Source organism: Haemaphysalis longicornis, unplaced genomic scaffold, assembly GCF_048455015.1.
Source record: "Haemaphysalis longicornis isolate Haplotype H1 unplaced genomic scaffold, Haemaphysalis longicornis Haplotype H1 scaffold_13, whole genome shotgun sequence".
NCBI lineage: Eukaryota > Metazoa > Arthropoda > Arachnida > Ixodida > Ixodidae > Haemaphysalis > Haemaphysalis longicornis.
Window position 1 is genome coordinate 86,499,862 of NW_027526233.1, and position 17,211 is coordinate 86,517,072.

Here is a 17,211-nt window from a genome sequence, read left to right on the forward strand (position 1 = left end):
AGTGAACACAAGCAAAGAAATGAAAGGGGGCAAAGCACCTGGTGAGGATCAGATAACAGCAGACCTCTTGAAGGATGGCGGAGAAATTGTCCTTGAAAAACTGGCAAACCTGTATACGCAATGCCTAATGACCGCAATGGTACCGGAATCTTGGAAGAACGCGAACATCATCCTAATTCATAAGAAAGGCGACATGAAGGACTTGAAAAATTACCGGCCGATCAGCTTACTGTCAGTCGTCTACAAGGTATTTACCAAGGTAATCGCTAACCGAATTTCTGCAACCTTAGATTTCAGTCAACCTAAAGAACAAGCAGGGCTCCGTAAAGGTTATTCAACAATGGACCATATTCACACGATCAATCAGGTGATAGAGAAGTGCGCTGAGTATACTGAACCCCTATATATAGCCTTCATAGATTATGAGAAAGCATTTGACTCGGTCGAAACCCTAGCAGTCATTCAGGCATTACGGAACCAGGGGGTAGATGAGCATTATGTAACAATACTAGAGGATATCTACAATGGGTCTACAGCTACGATCATCCTCCATAGGGAGAGCAGTAAAATACCTATAAGAAAGGGTGTCAGACAAGGAGACACAATCTCTCCAATGCTATTCACAGCATGTTTACAAGAAGTATTCAGAACGTTGGATTGGGAACAGGTGGGTGTAAGGGTTAATGGAGAATACCTCAGTAACCTCAGATTTGCTGATGACGTTGCCTTGCTAAGTAACTCGGGGGACGAATTGCAAAGCATGCTTTCCGCACTGGGCGAACAGAGTAGAACCGTGGGACTGAAAATTAATATGCAGAAAACTAAAGTAATGATCAATAACCTCGGGACAGCACAGCGGTTTGACATAGGTGGCGAGGCAGTGGAAGTGGTAAGCGAATATATCTACTTAGGCCAAGTTGTGACCCCAGATCCAAACCATGAGGCAGAGATAATTAGAAGGATCAGAATGGGGTGGGTTGCATATGGCAGACATTCTCAGATAATGAATAGCAGCCTACCATTGTCGCTGAAGAAGAAAGTGTATGACAGCTGCATCTTACCGGTACTCACCTACGGGGCAGAAACTTGGAGGCTCACTAAGAGGGTTCAACTTAAATTGAGAACAACTCAGCGGGCAATGGAGCGGAAAATGATAGGTGTAACATTAAAGGGGCACTGACACAAAAATTTTGCATCTTGTTTTTTTTGTTGCGATAAGTAGCTAGTGACCTACTTATAACCTGTAGAAACCTAATTTGCTTCAGCGTGCGACGGTTGTTTAATTAGAGGTATTTTCAATGCTGCCAGTCGCAGTTTCGGTTTCAGCGAGTGCCGCGAAACGATGGATTTTGTGGATTTTGTGTGAACAAAGCTGACCACGTGACCGTCGGAGGGATATCACAGAGCAGAGCCGCCGTAGCACTGTCGAATCCACATCGACGGCAGTTTCTGCGAATGCCCCCACGTACTGATCTCGTGAGGCGCTTAATTAAAAAGTGACCGTGGATGTGACGCAGGCGCTGCGAGTGCAAATGCTACCGCGGCTAAAGAACGACGCGCGACCCTCGAGGCGGTGGGTGGCAAGACGCGCGCTGGGAGCAGCCGGCCGGTCTGCCTACAGGTCCGCCTACAGATGTGTTCGGCTCAGCACTGCGGCGGATATTCGAGTGCCGCTCTCGTAATCGGTGCAGATGACAATTTTTAATGCAACCCGCCATCGCATCATTAACTCCTTTCTCATGTAAGCCACCATGGTCGGGACTTGCGGACAATTTCGTGCAGCGGTAACAAGCTATCACTCGAGGTACTTGCGCCGGCCTGGGCCACTTCGCGGCCGTGGCCGCCGCCTGCACAGCGACCGTGCGGCTAGATCAGTGAGCTTTTCGTGCCTCCGGCGCGTTTTCGCATCCAATGGTAATAAACAGTAATAGAAACAGAGTGCCTTGAATCGCTGTAGAACTTTGGTCGCGGCCAGCTGCCCGATTAGCTGACGAAATCACGGCGCCTCCGCCGCCAACGATCGGGTCGTTCGTTCTCGAGAGCAGAAGCTCCGCCCTCCGGCCCTCCGATTGGAGCGGCGAGCCAGGCGAGACGGCAAAAAACGCCGGTAGTGCGGAAGCGGCAAACACAAACTCGTGACGTGTTTGGATGTTGTTTATTTACAATTGCGCGTGGTCCTCTGCTGGCTGCTCGGTTGCGTTTCGCACACTTCAAAATTGATTTTAAATATGTTCTAGGCTGTATTCGCCGCTGATATTTTGCAGATGATGTATATGTGTTACCACCAATCTATCTCCGAAGTTATTTCGCCTTCAAAATTTTGTGTCAGTGCCCCTTTAAGGGACAGGAAGAGAGCGGAGTAGGTCAGGGAGCAAACTGGTGTTAAAGACATATTAGTAGAAATTAAGAAGAAGAAATGGACGTGGGCAGGACATGTAATGCGAAGGCAAGATAACCGCTGGTCATTAAGGGTAACAGAATGGATCCCTAGAGAAGGCAAGCGTTGCAGGGGGCGGCAGAACGTTAGATGGGCAGATGAGATAAAGAAGTTTGCGGGGATAAATTGGTCACAGTTGGCACAGGACCGAGGCAGTTTGAGAATAATGGGAGAGGCCTTTGCCCTGCAGTGGGCGTAGATAGGCTGGTGATGATGATGATGATGACAAGCACCGCGCCAGCATCCCGATGACGGCGAAGTGGGATGCGATCACCGACGGTGCCGGACTCAAAAAACAAAAATGAAGCGTGGGAAGATAGCTCGCAGCAGGGGCGAAGGCGCCACCAAGGTAAAAAATTGTTGTTGGGAGAGATAGGGGGGGATGCCACCGCGGTAGTTCCCCACGACGGATACCAACGGTTAAGAGCCGCGTGTATAGGCGGAGAATCGCGACGAACTTCGTAGCAGCGCTGTATTTAAGGATATAAATGTAGTAGAATCGCTGCCTATAAATATACCGTGCTTGTAATCAGCCAATAGATTTTAACAGTACTGAGTTATTGTTAAATTCAAGGCTCCGGCTTACTAATGTTTGAACTTGGGCTGGTGGGATCTTTTGCGGATTTTGCATATTTTGACAAAACAGGGCGTGGAAGGCAAAGTGCGCTTTATTTTGGGAAAAATATATGTAATTCCATTCCCATTCCATTTCGGACAAAAGGAGCTTAATTCCATTCCCATTCCATTCCTTCAAGTATTGCAGCCATTCCATTCCCATTCCATTCCGGGGTCGCGAAAATGTGGAATGATTCCGGATTCATTCCAATTCCGGAGTGGTAACTCCGCAACACTGGACGGTAGTATATCTGGCCAGCTATTCTGTGTGTGGGAAGGGAAAGTGGAGGAAAGAGTGTGGATAGAGGACGAGAGAGATGAAGATGGCGGAGAAATAAATGAAGGGCTATGTATAAAAGATGCCTATACCGATACGGTGTATGTGTTAAAGTTAAGCCGGACGGGCCTCAACTACAATATCTCTGAGAGGCCGCTGCGCAGAAATGTCAGCACAGCTTTAAATGTACAGTAGGAACGCTTCGCGTCTGGCCAAGGTCCCAGCAGCACTTCCTCCGACACCACACGACAGTCCAAACGGGCCAATGTTCTCACTAATTGTTCTCGAGGTTGCGCATAGCGTGGACAGTGGCAGAGAACATGCGAAATAGTCTCTGGTACATGGCATGTCTCACAGTCGGGGTCACTCGTAAAGCCAATGAGGTGCTTGTAGTGACGGGTAAAGGCTACGCCAAGCCGTAGTCGGTGAAACTGCGTGGCGTAATTTCGCTGAATACCAGGAGGTAACCGAAACTTGCAGTCGGGGTCCAGGCGGTGTAATCTTCTATGACGATTGTCAGGGTGGGACCAGTGATTCGCCGAGGCGTGGCGGAGAATGGTAAACAGAAGGGCGGTCGTGTCCGTCCTTGCGAAGGGCAGACGTACAACATCTGCATTTGCAGAAACCTTCTTTGCCTCCTGGTCAGCCCAGTCGTTACCAGCTAGCCCGCAATGGCCTGGTACCCACTGAATGGTGAGGACATGTCCTTGTTGCAGTGCCAATGAGCATAAGTCGAGTACTTCCGCAGCAAGGGCATAATAAGGTCCTTGCCTCATAACTCCGTTGAGGACCTGGAGTGCTGGCTTGGAATCACAAAACAGGGTCCAAGCTTGAGGTGATTCACGGGAGACTAAACGAATCGCCTCCCGTATGGCAACCAACTCAGTGGCAGTAGAAGTTGTCTTGTGGTCTAGTGTGAATCCTCGGGTAACGCATAAGCTTGGAATTACCACAGCCGTGGTGGACCGGGATGCAGTCACAGAGCCATCAGTATATACATGTACAGTTCCGACGTACTTGTGTGTCAAGAACGCTAGAGTCAACTGTTTGAGGGCTATTGATGGCAAAGAGGACTTCTTCCCAATTCCTGGGATGAAAAGGTAAATTGATGGTTTGATAGTACCCACAGAGGATTCTGGGAAACCACCATTGGGGCGAAACCTGATGGGATCTTATGTTGGTGTTGCAAAATGGCTGCCGCAAAACTACTTCTCGAACACGTAGTAGGAAGAGCCGATAATGGATGGTGTTCATGCCTTGTGAAGCATCTAAGGTAGACTCGAAGGGGTTCGCCAAAAGAAGTGCATCCATTGGAAAAACACGTGCCTCGGCAATTGTGCCCACAGTAGAGGTACATCGTGGTAGCCCCAAGCATATTCTGAGGGCTTGTGCTTGCAAACCCTCCAATGTGCGCCGGGAAGAAGTTCGCAGGTTTGAAATGGCTGGCAGGCTGTAACGAAGATGCCCCAAAAACAGGCTCCGGTACAACTGGAGAAGAGCGCTCTCAGATGGACCCCATCTCATCCCCGCCACGAAGCGGAGAACATGTACTAGGCTTGCAAGTTTAGTCTTCAACGAGGCTATGTGTTTCGTCCACGACAGACCGCGGTCTACAGTCACTCCCAAAAATCTGTGGTGCGTGACGTAAGGTATCAGTGTCCCCTCAATAATGATAGGATACCGGAGCATCGACTTTCTGGTGAATGCAAGAACGGTGCATTTTTCTGGCGCTAAACTCAGCCCTTGACGGCACAAGTACCGAGACGTTGTTGTTGCGGCTCGCTGTAAACGGGCTCGCAGCTGCGATCGAGTTACACCAGAAGTCCAGATACAGATATCGTCAGCGTACATAGTGACTCTGACGACTTCAGGCATTTCGTTCACGAGACCGATTAGGGCAATATTAAAGAGGGTGGGGCACAAAGACTAGCGAAGAAAACAGTGAACACGACAAAGCCGCTCCCGCACCGCCTGCCGAAAGAAGGAGGCGGAAGCGAAGAGAATGTACGATATAGCACCGCGCCAGTTCCACCTGAGGAGGAGGTACGAACTGCATTGATACGAGCCTTAGGGGCTGTTGTCCGCGCACCCGTCGTGGTGGGTGGTTTCCTCTAGTACGGAATAGCCTGTCCTGCGCAGGTCACCCGGGCCCTCTACACCAGGCTACGCTGTGAGGACGGTGAGGACAGTTGGTCGGCCGTTCCACCCAGTGCTCGTATGTTGGTTGGAGAATAAGGACACGGGACGGGGTTCGCTGGCACACCCGTACTGATAGTACATGGTACCAAGGTGGGCAGTATTTGTGAGATGCGGGGTAGAGGGTTGCGTATATTGCATTGAGATAGTGTATTTCAGGGGCAAGAGTTTGTTGGTAGCCGTCTGAATACGGTAGTTTCGGTGCTGGGTAGATGTAGGTGAGGTGCTGGATATTGTTGCCGCCCGTGCCGGTAGTGGATGAGCATGTCGGCGTATTTTCTCAGGGACGTGGGCTTGAGGATGTCTTCAGCTTGCAGTACTGTTCATCCGATCAGGAAATTGCGGCGCCCAACTTGGGAGGCGGCCAGTGTCACCGTATATCCTTGGCAAGCTGTGGCGGTTATGGCGATAGCACCTTCGGCTGTTTCTATGGGTGTTGTGGGGGTCGCAACTGCTGCTAATTCTTTTCCGTTGCTGTCGGTCACCCAGGCAGCGTGGACAGATTTGTGGGGTACGGAGGTGCGTCTGCATAGCGAGTGAAGGGGAAGTGATCGTACTGTGCACGGATTGCTCGTGCCCTTGCTTCTCGTTGTGCCTTGCTACAGGCCGGGTGAGTGTTACGTTGGATTGGTGGTATTGTCGAATGGCTCCGGGAATGCGTGTCTTCTGATCTTGGTGTTCTGGAGTCGAATACCTCAAGTCAGCGGAGGGCGGTTTTCCCTGTGGGGTGAGTTGGAGGCGTGTAAGTTGTGAAATTCGATGCGCTTCTTCGATGTCTTCAATTCCACGTATACTGTGGACGCGCAGTTGTAGTAATTTTAGATGCGACGCTGAGAGGAGCATATCTTGCCGGCGGCCCTGTACTGCGTGCGTCCGTTGTCCGCATCCGCACAGCTGCGTATCTCCTCCGCTCGCCTCCTCTCCTCTCTCCGATAGCGAGCACTCTCTCCCAACATCTGCGGTCGGGCTGCGCGCGGCTGCGCACTGTGCGCATGTGCAGTACTCTCTCTCTCCGCGGTCTCTCCTTTGGGGCGCTCCCCCCGGTCTCAGTCGACGATCGTCCGCGCTTGCTGTCTTGCCGTACCCGACGATTGCTTGATGCGACCCTACCTCCTTAACAACGCCTAAACGACTTTCATTTGCATGTATGCATGGTCAAAAGTGAAAATTACTCCCACCTTTCCTCGCGGGAATCCAACGATGTGATGGAAACGCAATGGACGTTCACTACGCGTCTCACGCCATTCGAATAATCGACCCAACGGAGCCAATTAAACCCCCTTCAGCGTCGCATCACACCAAGGTGCCTGCGAGGGGAGGTAGGCATAATTTTTCTGTTGCCGTTCTCAGGGGCAATACTAGTGATAAAAAAACATTCAGAGAAATATACAAGCCAAAAAATGAATAAACGCGACACGTGCTGCCCGCACGTGATCGCATAAACCGGCAACCGCTTACGTGCGCGTGCTTAAACGTGAAAGACACCGGAAAATAACAGTTGTGAAAGAGGGGTCGGCGGGGGCGAAAAGGAACCCCGAAGCAGCGCCGAGTGGAGCGGCTTCACCGGAATGAAAACTGAGGGGGTGAGAAAGCTTATGCTGCTTCGCATTAAAAAGAACTTTTCTTGATCGCCTCCTGTACTTCTGCAGCCAAAAAGCGCAGTACCCCGGCTCAAAATGTCGTAGTGTAAATAAAGGCGGATCCCACGGGATCAGCGTAAGGCGAAGCTGAAGTGCATGTATTGGGGCGCAGACCTAGGTTTGTGACATTTGTTTTGGGAATTCCCTGGACGCTGTTCCGCCATCCGCTTTGCCAGCCGGCACTTCGGCCCCTCCGGCGCTGTATACGGGGTGGCCAGGGTTATCCGCGGTAACTTTCCTGCCACCCCGTATACAGTGCCTACCTCGTATACCTCACCTAGATCTACCCAGCGCCGAAACTACCATATTCAGACAGCTACCAACAAACTCTTGCCCCTGCAATACCCTATCTTAATGCAATATACGCCACCCTCTACCCCGTATCTCACAAATACTGCTCCCACCTTGGCACCATGTACTATCAGTACGGGTGTGCCAACAAACCCCGTCCCGTGTCCTTATTCTCCAACCAACATACGAGCACTGGGTGGAACGGCCGACCAACTGTCCTCACAGCGTAGCCTGGTGTAGAGGGCCCGGGTGACATGCGCAGGACAGGCTATTCCGTACTAGAGGAAACCACCCACCACGACGGGTGCGCAGACATCAGCCCCTAAGGCTCGTATCAATGCAGTTCGTACCTCCTCCTTAGGTGGAACTGGCGCGGTGCTATATCGTACATTCTCTTCGCTTCCACCTTCTTCTTTGGGCAGGCGGTGCGGGAGCGGCTTTGTCGTGTTCACTGTTTTCTTCGCTAGTCTTTGTTTTGTTTTCTTGCTAATCGGGGGTACGTAAGCGGCTGTGTCACGTTCATTATCTTCAGCTCCTTCTGCTTCTACCTCCAACCTGCACGCAAGGGCCCACGGGAACCTGACCGCCCAAGGTGAAGCTAGTAGATTCTCTCCAACAAATTATGCCAAACTGCTAGCTCATTCAGCTGCGTTCGCTGAAACGCACGCGGGACACGCTCCCTGAGCTGCCCACCTGTCGCTCCTTGAGTGACCTTGGCTTAGCACCTGCAGCACTTGCCATACCAGGGCAGTCGTACAACATCTAGTGTGGGGTTAACCCCGCTACAGTATTCCTCGGTACCGTGCCCTCGCCAACGTGCGGCTTTGACCGTGACCCGCATCTTTCCAGTTCTGGTCCTGTACACCGTTTAAGCCCCTGCTGGGTACGCTGCGGGTTTGTGGCGCGCCCTGCTGCTTTTTCTCTTGGACCCCACAGCACCAGTCGTTGGTTACCGGCTTTGCGGCGATGCGCAGGACAACGGCTACGACTGCAGGCGACCACTTTGTTGCGTCCAAGCCGCTCACACAGTAAATGACGGCATAATTATCTTTCCCCACTTTCCCCTTCCATACCAATCCCCCTACAAACACTACGCTTATCTATACCAGCGCCCAAGCGCAACAAAACGAAATAAACGTGTTTTCTATCCATCGATCTTCTCTCCTCTTCCTGTTAACAAGAGAAGTTCACTCACTCACTCTGCCGAATTGCACGAGCATTACATTCAGATCTCGCGCCGCACCGGGGTCACGTATGTTCACGCGGCGCATTTTACATTGAGGAAGAGCGCGCGCTGCCAGCGCGTGCCCTCGCGGCCTTCTAGCCAGTCAGCGTCGAGGGTTTTAGGTAACGCCGATTTTTTGGCTTCAGCAGCTTCAGGAATTTGTGGGCAAGTACAATTAGCCTAAGAAAGTGCCAAGAAATCACCCAGGGTTTCATGAGTTGAGAGCAGCAACCCGTAGTTTCAGTAAGCTAATTACCCATAGTCAATCTACCCTTGCGGGCACGTGCCATCCTTCAGAAAAGTCGACGAAAGCGCCCCCGAGCAGCAATCTGTCAAGCCACGGCCAGACTGCCATAGTGGACGTGTCATTCTTCTTCAATCAACAGGACCGACGCCCGTGCAAAGGCGACGTGTCACGATGCAGTCTGACAAGGCATTCAACCTGGCCAGAGCTTCAACGTCGGCCTCGCGTTCGTCGGACCCTGGTCTCCAGCGGCGGTGCGAGCAGCAGCAGAGCGCGTTCTCCATGCCCAGCGTTGCGAAAGGGTCAGCGTCCATTGGTGCGCCCGCCATGATGGAAGTTGCTCCGAATGACGCTGGCCCAACCATTGTAGACGTTCGGGGCAACGCGCTCCTCGCCCCATCGGTTGCTGCTACCCACGGACAGGGAGTCGAGAAGCATGGACAGGAGGACTACGGCTACCGGGCTCTCCCCCCGGCCGACGGCGAACGCATTGCCATCGACTCCGACGAAGAAGAACCGTGCTCGGTGCACCAACCGCAACCCTCTTCCCTGCGAGGTCCTTCTTATGGCATGCTGCAGAAGGGTCCATGCCCAACACCGGGATGCGATTGTTTCGAGCATGTGACCGGCGTATATCGAGGCCGGAGCCTGTCCGGTTGCCCGAAAGCAAGTAACGTTGCGCTCAGTACGACGGTGCCGTACCATCCCAGTTACATGTGCCCCACCCCTGGCTGTGACGGAAGGGGCCACGTGCTTCCCGGCAGAGCGTACCACCGCAGCCTCTCCGGATGCCCCATTGCCGCCATGGAAAAAGGCCAGGAGGAAGAGGAGGGCAACTACCCTCCGGCGTGCCCGGTCGAGCGTACTGGGACGCTGTGCAAGAGTGCCCGGGCCGTGCCAGTTCCAGGACCTGACGGCGACGTCGGGAGCTACTACATCGCCTGCGAGCACGTCCCGCCGCCTCCGTCTTCGCACTAGTCGCATTGCACATTACTGGCACACGCACTGACCGTCCCGGCAGCCGGCAGGGCACCCATCAGCAGCGCTGCCAGCAAGAGCGGTTCACTCAGCGAGCGATCAATGTATTTAATCCGATCTCACGTGAAGTGGGAGACTAATTAGCGTAACTTTCGTCATTTAAAAAAATGTCATTTGGTGGATACTGTGCAGAAAAACGGCGAAATAAAATGTTCGGTGGCGAGTTGTTGTCAACGTGACTGTTTTTCCTGCTGTCACAACAGCGGGATTTGGGTATGGCGGCCCAGTATCAGCTCTACGGTTGCAACAAGTCGTTTAACTTTTCCCAGTGTTTTGGCCGTGCCGTAGTGGGTTTAGGCCACCTTCCAATCCTTACTTGCACTGAAACATCTTCACCCTATAGGTGTTCGTGGTGATATTAAAAATTGCCAGCTCGCACTTATAAGAGAGTTTAATGTTACGGTGTCGAATTTTCTAGAGCAGCTGTTTACTTTTAGTGCCTGCATGCAGTCCCCCCTGCATACGTTCCCAGGGAGATACCCGAGCGGGGGTATGTCCCTGTACAGAAATCCGGGTAGGGAGAGAGGGTGCAGCGCGACAGCAGCCGACGCACCGGAGAGGGTGTTACGTCGGCGCTCCAGAGAGCCGCGGAGAGGGGTAGGGACGTGGGGTAGCAGCAGCGGAACCGCGGGGAGTGGGCAGAAGGGGGAAGAACACACTTCTATTGGGCACAAGGATGTGTTCAGCCTCCTAAGTCCAGGAGGCCGCGAGTCCGAGCAGCGTCCAGAGCTCGTTGCACAAGGGCTTGCTGTCGATCTGGTGCTGAGCTGCTCAGCTCGGCCTCCCACTGCTCAGGGTTGGGGAATGGGATGGGGTTAGGCTGGTGACGACAAGAGAAAGCAATTTGGTAAGTGGTGTGAGGTATGTGACAGCGCGGGCAGTCGTAGGGAAAAAAAGGACGGCGAAATGTGATGTAAAACAGGAGGGAAGGGTGGGGCGGGGGGTATATTCTTTGTTTGTGTCTGTAGTGGGACAGTATGGAACAATAGGTGAAATCAAGGGGAGGGAGCGTGTCTTCAGTGGCTGGAGGGTATCACCCGGTGTCGGTCCTTGAGGTTGGGAGCGCCCGGTAGTGCAGTACGCGGGCAGCGGCACGAGCCGCTTCATTCCCACCAGGCCGGCATGGCCAGTAGTCCAGACAGTGGTTACTCCTTGGTACGGAGGCAGACAGCGTAGCGAGGGGAAGGCTTGCTGTAGGGCGAGACCTGCCAGGTAAGGCGGCAAGTTTGCTGTGAATAGGCAATAACGGTGAGGTAAGGCTGATTTCGATGTGTAGTAATGGCATGGGCGATGGCCAGGGTTTCTGGTGTAGGCCTATTTCGGTAAGTGGCCGCAGTAAGGATGCATGCAGCCAGAAGTGTCCAGAGTGATTAGCGTAGCCGGAGACTGGGGGAAGGGATGTGCTATATCCGTGTAGCCGGTCTGCGGGTCGTTGCCGTAACGCTTCTCGAGGTGGCGTACGCGAGATTCCCTTTGCGTCCGGTTCTTCGTGAGCATGTGCCTGGGTGTGGGCGCTGTTCTGAGTTACTGCCAAACGGAAATTGGGATGCGCTTGAAACGAGCAGTGGGCGGGGTGCGGCCTATATTATGAAGAACCTGACGGCCTGTATACGTGTGAGGGCAAGCCTTTGCAGTGTACTTACACACTGGGCTTCGATGAGTTCATTCAAGGTGTAAGGAGGCCAAGTCTCATGAAGCGTTCGTTGGCGGTGTAATTAGGGAGGCTGAGGGCCGATTTGTACGTCCTTCTTATCCCAGATAACGCAAAACAAACCTGGGTAAATCCTCAGGATGTCCGGCTCTGGACATTTCAGCATCCTCAGGTTGTCCATATCTTATCCTCAGCCAGTCCAATCGGGGTCCGTTTGTCCGTCCAGCGTACATCCTCAGAACGTCGTCAAAATGATGCCGCTGGACAATTTTCGAACACTTCCAGGATACAAACTAATGTTCTTTTTTCTCGGTCTTTTTTTCACAAGCTAATGCAATAGGCCTCACTACAGAAATTGGGCACGTCCTAAATGATTACAGTAGAACCTGGGGAAGCCGTGCCTGGCGGGAAGGCAAAAACACTGCATCCGAAAAGACGGCACGGGTAACCCAAGAAAACTAAAGCGGAGTATATAGGCTAGCTGAACCCCAACAGACAAACCCTGGAAGTTCGAGCAGAACCACATTACCAGTTCTTGGTGTCAAATTTTGTTTCAGTTTAAGGCAAAGGGAAGAATCTTTCAGGTGCCCCAGAGAGGCGTGGCTTGTACGAGCACAACGTAAGCCCCCCTGAAGGTGAAAGGTATCACGGGACTTCTCTAGCTTAGGAGAATCATGGCAGCTGCATGAAGAGTTGAAGTACTTTTCCGACTTTTTGAGGATATTCCAAGATAAAGAAAAGGCAGCTGTTGAACAGGAAGAGTGCGGATGTTGCCAAGAAGACACTTCTGTCCGCATCAGTCGTGCTCTCGACACCCAGTGACCTCAGTTCCAGAGCAGCAAGGCATTGCCGCTGAAAAATGAGTCATATTACTACTTTTGTGCAGGTTACTTTAAAAAGCCCTTAAGTGATATGTTTCCAGCCCTTATTCCCTCGCAAAGACCTGTGCAATTAACAACTTTTCATCCAAAATGGGTCAAATCCTGCATGTCACATCAATGTGTGCCAGATCCGAACTTTACAAGTACTTACCATTTAGGGAAGTAATGCAGCCACATTTCTATTTCAGTGCTCAAATAAGATCCTTTCCTTTAGGAGGGTTTGTAACTGGGCTAGTTGGTTCATTGCATGAAGTTGAACAGCGCAGGGACGGGACTAAGAGCAGAGGCGCCCGTGTTTGTCGCCTCTGCCCTTAGTCCCGTCCCTGCACTGTTCAACTTCATCCTTTCCTTGCTTCTACACCATAGCAAAAAATTATTTCAGCAGTTGCCACCGTTATTTTGGGAGCAAAAAACGACGTTTTTCTCGATTTCACCCAAAGTGGACTTAGCTAATTTTGAAAAAAAAAAAGAACTTCTGATAAACTTAACTGTTTTTCTTTTATTGGCGAAATTCTGATACAAATTCTAATACACGTACATACTTATTGCCGCTAATAGACCTATCAGTCTGTATTAGTCTATTAGGTCCATCAGTCTGTATTCGTCTATTAGATCTATCAGTCTGGTAGGTCTACCAGAGTGTACTAGTTCTATCAGAACCAGTGGCAAGTTCAAACAAAGCAATGAAACATGGCAACACGTTTTATTATCAGGGTACAGGGGCGATTAAAAGAAATGCGAACAGCGGAGCGCACAGCTTCCGACGCATGCTGCACCGTCTGGCTGCAAAGTCAGTAAACTGCGCGCATGCGCATTTCTTTGAGAGCGTTTGAGAGTGTGGCCTATATTTATGGGAAATGCTTGATCAAGACGCGACCCCGATCGTTTATTCAGAGGCGTCTTTTCACGCTGCGTCGCCACTGAGTAGGGTGATCGTTCAAGGGCATCATGCTAGCTGCAATCAGCCTGCTGCGAGCTTGGCTCCCGAATGTAGTACATAACAATATGTTCAGTGGCGACAGAGCATAAGAAGACGCCCCGAAATAAATGGCCGGCGTCCCTTCTTTATCAAGCATTTCCACTAACAGTAGGCCACACTCTCAAACACTCTGAAAGAATTACGCATGCGCGCCGTTTACTGACAACGCAGCCAGACGGTGCGGCATGCGTCGGAGGCTGTGTGCTCCGTTCGTATTTTTTTTAATCCCCCCTGTACACAGGCAAATTCCTCTGGCTGACAGAAATCTGGCTGAATAATTTAACGATGCATACTTTCGTAACCTGATTAAGAACAAACGAATAAATTGCAATGCGAATCCACAAAATAGCTGCAGCATGCAATCAAAAAAGCTGAAGTCAAACCTGCACGGTCCAGTCATAGGCACACATCGAGCGCATTAATGGCCCATTGAACACCATTCCCATTGTGATGCAACTTCAAAACGGCATTCACCCTTCCGCAACACGCGATTAGAATGGAATCTCTTCGGCGTGAGGCATTCCCTTGAGAATCAACAAAAATGTCCGCAGCGGCGAGGTGATGGGTGAAAGATGGGTCGGGCGGCGGCCCGGATTGTATTTGTAAATGTTAGGCGGGCGCTACACATCTCCAACACCTCTCGATGACGTGATGCGCACGCTTTCTTCGATGTCAGGCGTTCGTTACACAGCATAGCAGAAGGAGCAAAGATGTTCGAAGCGGCGAGGTGACGGGTCCAAGATGGGTTGCGCGGCGGCCTGGTTCATACTTGCCAAAGTTATGCGAGCGTTAGACACATCTCCAACACTTCTAGATGACGCGATGCACACGCGTCCGATGTGAAATAATGCTACAAGCTGTTTGCTTCTAGCCGTCTTCTTCCTGAACGTTCACACACGCCAACCGCATTTTGATGTTTGTCGCCATATTGGCTACCCAACGAAGACCATGGCATGGCTTGGCTTGACTTCGTTACAGTCTTTTCGGGTTAGATTCTTGCTCTTCTTGCGGCCTCACAGGCGCAGCACTTCTAGCGCTCTTAGCTCCCATCAGCTCTGTTCATGTCTGATAGCAGCGCATTTTTTAGGAGCAAAAGTGAAAAAAAAAAAATGTTGACCTATTTTGCATAATAATTTGGTTAGAGATTTACGGAGATTTAAACTGATAAAAGTTTGTATAAGACTAATAAGCGTCTTATATTGGCGGTGAGATGTTTGAGTGGCGCCCTCTGGCTCTGACGTCAGCTTAGGGACTCGGTCCGCTGTCGTCTGCTACACTCCGCTTGTGAGGGGCAGCAATGCCTGTGCTGAAATAGCCCGCTTTGTTGCTTTTGGTGCATTAAAAAGCGTATTTCTAGTAATTCAGTTGTTTTGCTAGCTTCTGCCAGCTCTGAATAATTTCAAGCTGTGCCCCGCACAAGTTTTCCACACACGAGGAAAGAGAGAACAACTTTCTTCAGAGCATCGGTCAGAAGATCGTGTGTAACTCGTCCTTTCTAGCTTATTTGCAGTGTAGAGCTCAGGGCTCCTCGATAACGGTTCAAAATGGGTAGGCTTCGCTAAAGTATTTTTTGAGATTCTCTCATGAAGACTCAAGAGTATAATGCTATCAAGCAGCAAGCCCCAACACGCGCATCGCATAGCAGGAAATAAAACGACTCGCCTCTATTTTTTTCGCTGTTGTTGACTTGTATCCGATGGATGTTTTTCTGCTCCCAATACATTATTTTCTTCATCGTGACAAACGTGTTAATAGGAGGTTTGGGGATGTTTGGGGGGTTCACAGAGTTCGTGTGATATTTTCTTCAGGCTGTATGGCATACATTACTTCTTCACAAATTGGCTTATGTTATGGCTGCGTGAAAGAATGTGCATATCTAAAGTGTGCGTTGTTTATTTACATGTAAACGCAGTGAGAAGGTTTGTGGTATACGCCGTAGCAATCGCGCCTCAGACAACGTTGTCCAGAGTACTTGAAGGAGGTGTTTGGGCTCCCAATTTCTATCGTAACCAGCGATCGTTATAATGACGAACTGACTCACAACTAGAACAGTTATGGCATGATTGCGGTGTTGGAGGGTTGATATACTCGCTAACGAATACAATGAATAGTATACGTGCTGGTTTCCAGTATAACAAGAACGGATGAATATTTCTAAGCAGCTTTTTGCTGTTTTCCAACACTTCCAGGCGTAAAGAACAAATCCTGGAATACTCGGGATGTCGTTAGATGAATTGAAGAAAATTACTCTCTTGATCTGGACTTAGGATGCGGCCCACTAATCAGCTCGTTTTTACAGGTGAAAAAAGTTTTCTCCTCCTCCTGTTCCTCCCCCTCTTGTAACGCATATCTGAATATTGGGAAGATATGGCTGTGGGAAATGCACGGAAATATCCCTCCAGATCTGAACAAACATTCTGCCACTGTATTTTTACCGTAGACGTGACTCGTTTGGCAAAATAAACCTCCACACTGGTTAGAAGCCTGATATAGAAAAGCACGCGCTTATTCACAAAGTGGATTATTTGCAACTAAACTTACCGTTCTTGCGGCCCATAATGCATGTCGGCATACTTTCATGCAGTGACAACATAAAATGATGTGATACAATACTTTCGAGCTTTTCGGCAAGGTTGCGAAAACTATTTTACTTTACGTACGATTAAATTCCTTCTGTCAAAGCCGAGAGCCCCGAAGGGCTAGAATTTGTTCTGGTCTCGCATTTTAGCTGTTGTCGGTTATTAGCAGCTGGCTGTCCCCTTTGTTCCAAAGATTGTTGAATACAGAGGCTGACGCCTAGCTCTGACTCTTCGCGCCCCGCGCAGGACCGGTTTCGCAAGGAATGGGGCGACGCCGGCAATGTTTCTTCCGCAGCGGTATTCAAAATTTAACTTCAAATCACGTCTTGAGCTAGTGTATGCGATTTGAAGCCTATTATTACGATAAAAAGTTACGCACACGCAAAATCTGCTGCGGACAAGCATCACACGTCAACCGAGCGCAAAGAAACAGCAGGGAGAGCGAGCCCGAGTGAAGCAGACGACAAATGCGAGAATCCCTAAGCCGACGTCACGGAGGCGCGCTTCGCAGCGCCGCCTGTGGTCGCGCTCACCGCCAATATACACCCAATACAAAAATGTATAAGACTGTTTCTATCAGAATTTTTGCTAGGGATACGAGTGTAATAGCCTTTCATCCATGGTAACGGCAGCGTCAGACGTCCATACGGATTGTGATCCAAAAGAAGTAATACAACGGATCATTTAGGGATCATTCGCAATCCATTGTGGTCCAAAATAAGCTCTAGGATGGACCATTGAGGGATCATTTACAATATCTAACCCTGTGGATGTCCCCTGGACGCCCAGTAAAGGATCCAGGATGCTTAGACCATTTGAGGACGTCCTCAGGACGTTTTGCGTTTACTGGGATGAGGGCGTCCAACAGTATGTTGGGGTATCACATTGACGAAGGGAGTCCCGTAAGTGATACGCCTGGTGAGCAAGGATTGTACGATGCGACATGTGTCGGACGCACGCAGCACTAGTCCATATGAGGAGCCCCGAGGGAGGAGGAGGAATAAGCGTGTATCTGAAGCTGTCAGCCCTGGGGAAGAGTCCTCATTCCAGGACCCCTTGAGTCCGTCCGGCTTCTTGGGCTCGCTGCACCAGCCAAAGCTGGTCGTGCAGGGTCCGAGCTGGACAGTGCTCTCTCCCAGTGCTCAGGGGAGGGGAAAG